This window comes from Vulpes lagopus, chromosome 19 (assembly GCF_018345385.1).
Source record: "Vulpes lagopus strain Blue_001 chromosome 19, ASM1834538v1, whole genome shotgun sequence".
In the NCBI taxonomy this organism is placed as follows: Eukaryota; Metazoa; Chordata; class Mammalia; order Carnivora; family Canidae; genus Vulpes; species Vulpes lagopus.
Genome location: NC_054842.1, coordinates 52,052,819 through 52,056,352, shown reverse-complemented (window position 1 = coordinate 52,056,352; position 3,534 = coordinate 52,052,819). Strand labels below are relative to the sequence as shown.

The 3,534-nt window shown below is 62.7% G+C and overlaps 1 long non-coding RNA gene across 1 annotated transcript; it reads right to left on the bottom strand.

The window, feature by feature from the left end:
- Window positions 1–247: 247 nt before the first annotated feature.
- Window positions 248–3,309, bottom strand: LOC121479141. The gene is made up of 4 exons (XR_005984662.1): window positions 3,201–3,309; window positions 2,019–2,128; window positions 1,501–1,585; window positions 248–667 (listed from the first exon to the last, which is right to left on the bottom strand). It is a non-coding gene; the product is annotated as an uncharacterized LOC121479141 (long non-coding RNA).
- Between the last annotated feature and the right edge of the window lie 225 nt (window positions 3,310–3,534).

Genomic DNA, 3,534 nt, shown 5'->3' with positions numbered 1-3,534 from the left:
CTTGAAGGACGGAAGCAAATGCATCCTTGGATACGTGGGGAAGAGCTTCCCAGGCAGAGGACACAGGCGAGGTTCGGGGTGTCAGGGAGGGAGCACCCGCCGAGGAAGAGCGCGAGAGCCCGAGTGGGGGGCCCGGAGGGGGCCCGGAGGGCAAGCAGTCGCGGGTGCGCCTGGGTGGGGGGGCGCCTGGAGGAGGCTTGGGCTGGCGGGGGGGGGGGGCGTAATCTTTCTTATGTCTTAAAACGTTCCTTCCGGCTGTTGTGTGGGGTCAGCCGTGGAAGGTTAGGGATGCAGCAGAGAGGACGCTGCGGCGGTAACGTTCCCGACACGTGGCGCCGGCTGGGATGCCATGGTCGGGTCGAGGTGCCCGAGCGCCTGGATTCCGGACACACTTTGGGGGTGCAGCCGACGGGGCTAGCTGACGGGGTGCGTGAGAAGGAAGGAGCCAGGCACATCTCCAGGCGGGTAGCGTGAGCATCTGGCCAGATGTAAATGCCACTTACGGAGATGGGAACGACGAAGAGCAGCTGTGCGTGCGTGTGTGCGTGTGTGTGTGTGTGTGTGTGTGTGTGCGTGTGTGTGTGTTGTCTGGTCTTAGACACGGGAAGTGTGGATCCTCAGCGGCCTTCCAGGTGGAGATGTTGAACAGGAAGTCGGGAAAAGGAGCCTGGAATTCAAGGGAGAGTATGAGGCTCGAGGTATCGATTTGGGGACGGGCGGTGTAAAGAGGGACGTTCTCAAGTTAGGGGACCAGAAGGGGTCCCATGGGGGCGGGCGTGGAGGAGCCTGAGGCTGCTGCAGGGGCGGCCTGCACTTCGCTGGCGTCTGCAGGTTGCGGGGTAACGGGACGGGGGCCCTCAGGAGAGGCGCCCAGCGTGGTCGGAGGGCCGGGGCAGGTGCGCAGAGGCCGGGAACAGGTCGTGGGCAGGACGTGGCCACATGTCGCCTGAGTAAGGGAAACCGGGTAGAGCCCCTGCTGCCCTCGGGGTGTGCAAGTCAGCGCCGAGGCCACTCGCGAGTGTGGGGACAGCAGCGGGTGGGCCCCCCCTGCGCCTCCCAGGGTTCCAGCGAGCCGGCCCGCCGGGCCACAGGCCCTTCCCGGGAGCTGTGGGTGGAGCAGAGGACAGTGTTGAGCCGGGGGGCTGCGGCCGTCACCACGTCCCGTCCCCGGGGTCCGCGGTCCCCGCCGCACCCAGCTGCTGCCCGGCCAGCCCCAGTGCCCCGGGCGCCTGCCGTCAAGGGGGCGCGGGTCCTGCTGAGGGGCCACATGCACTTTATTGAGCCTTCTGGGGCTTTGGCCACGATTAGGTTGTAGTTCTTGTTTATGGGACAGTGTTTGCCTCCTTTTGCTCTGTGCCGCTGAAGCCTGAAGCTTCCCCCTGACCAAAACGTGGTGTGTGCAGGACTCCCTAGCCGCTCCCTTTGTCACTTCCGCTTGGTATTTTGACACTTGAGACTTTCCGACAGTGCAAGACTGCGCCCTCGCAGTTGCCCACGCACCATCCCCGTTTCCCGCGGCGCCTCCCCGGGGCTGTCGGTCGGGAACATGTGCTTTTGCCCCGTCTTCTTATCCTCTTCCGAACGCCTGGTGAGCACAAGTGGAAAGTCTTATCCAACTGACCTGAGGATATTCGCACATTATTATTATTATTAGCAACTCATTCTATTAATTGAGCACCCACGAGCACGAGTTATCCTGCCACATACACCCCGCCCCCCACTGCCTTTTGTAAGAACCTTCCTGCAAATTCCTGTGCTGTTAAGGCAGAGGAGTGGGTGAGTTGACTTTGCAAGGAGGCCAAGTCTGGAAACATCTCTGTTCTCTCTTCCTTCCCCTTCTTCCCCCTTCCCTTCCCACTCAGACCGTGAGTCTTTGGAGCAGGGCGCGTGGGTCAGGCTTCACTGTGCACCACTCACCCCAGAGTCCTCCTCTCCCCTACCTCCCTTCAGGTCTCCCTCTCGTCTGTACCTCGGGGTACTGGGTGGTAGGTGGGGACCTAGTGAGAAAATACATCTACCTGATGTACTTGCAACCGGGTGGATTGGTTACAGCAAATGCAGGCCTGGGCGGAGCCCCCACCGGGAAGTTGAGGCAGTGTTTGGGAGACTCCAGAGGGGGAAGCTAAGTCTAAGAGGAAAGACCCATTAGTGGGAAGGGAACAGACTGGAACGCAGCAGCCACCCTGGAGACAGTTTCCCAAACCCTGGTGGAGCGTTTGCAGTGCCCCACGAACGGTTCCAGGGGGTGTTGGGTGGTTGAGCAAAAGGCACAGGTGAACTCCCCCCCCAGGAGAATCTCCAAGCTCGTTGTAGGCTAACTCCATGCACTCTCCTAGAGTGATCTTTTAAAGGAGGATGTCCCGAGAGGGAGAAGGGCTCACAGGGGTGGAGTCCAGGCAGCGGGGCCGACGGCCTGGGGGAAGGACACCTTGAGGTCCCCGCAGGCCCCCGCCGCCCGCAATGAGACTGGATAGACAGCTGCAGTAGCAGGTGCACGGCGAGAGCCGTGAGGGTGAGGCCTCCGTTGAATTTCGGCTCTGATGTCGCAGAAGGCCACAGAGGGGTACTGGGGCGGGAGCCCGCACGCCCAGTACCGGGGTGTGCATACAGCTCAGCTCTGCGGCTGCCTCCACGGACGCCCACCCTACGTGGGAGGGAAACAGATTCCCTGGGCTCGGGACGGGCACTGATGCAGGACATGGCCTCTGGGAATCAGTGCAGTGGGGCTTGGGTTCCCGTCCCTGCCCCAGAGGGGGCGGCCACCAAGGAGACAGTGTTAGAGCGCTCCCGAAGCCTACAGCATGTTAGAGCCCTCCCTGAAGCCTACAGCATGTTAGAGCCCTCCCTGAAGCCTACAGCATGTTAGAGCCCTCCCTGAAGCCTACAGCATGTTAGAGCCCCCCCCAAGCCTATAGCATGTTAGAGCCCTCCCTGAAGCCTACAGCGCATTAGAAAACCCCCAAAGCCTACAGCCCCTTAGAGCCCTCCCAAAGCCTACAGCATGGTAGAGCCCTCCCTGAAGCCTACAGCACATTAGAAACCCCCCAAAGCCTACAGCACATTAGAGCCCTCCCAAAGCCTACAGCCCCTTAGAGCCCTCCCTGAAGCCTACAGCATGGTAGAGCCCTCCCTAAAGCCTACAGCGCGTTAGAGCCTTCCCTGAAGCCTACAGCACGTTAGAGCCCTCCCGAAGCCTGGACCTCCATCTCTGTGCGCAGGTGCCATGGCTGAAGCTGAGCTGCTGGGGCAGCAGCCCCGCCTGGTTCTTGCCCGATGCCTCGCCTGCTGCCTCCTGCAGGGCCGCCTGGTCTGCGCTGCCCAGGCTCGCCTGCCACCCCCCCACCCCCGCCCCCGCCGCCCCGGCGCCTGGTCCCCGCGGTGCAGGCCTTTCTGGAGCCCGTCCCCTCCCAGGGTCCAGAGGGCAACATGGCTTGCGGCAACCCCTGCCCTGCCCCGGCCCCTGTGGGCCGCCAGGAGGTGCCCCAGGCGCCCCAGAGCGCCCAAGGCCGCATTTCCCTGCGCTGGGCCTACCTG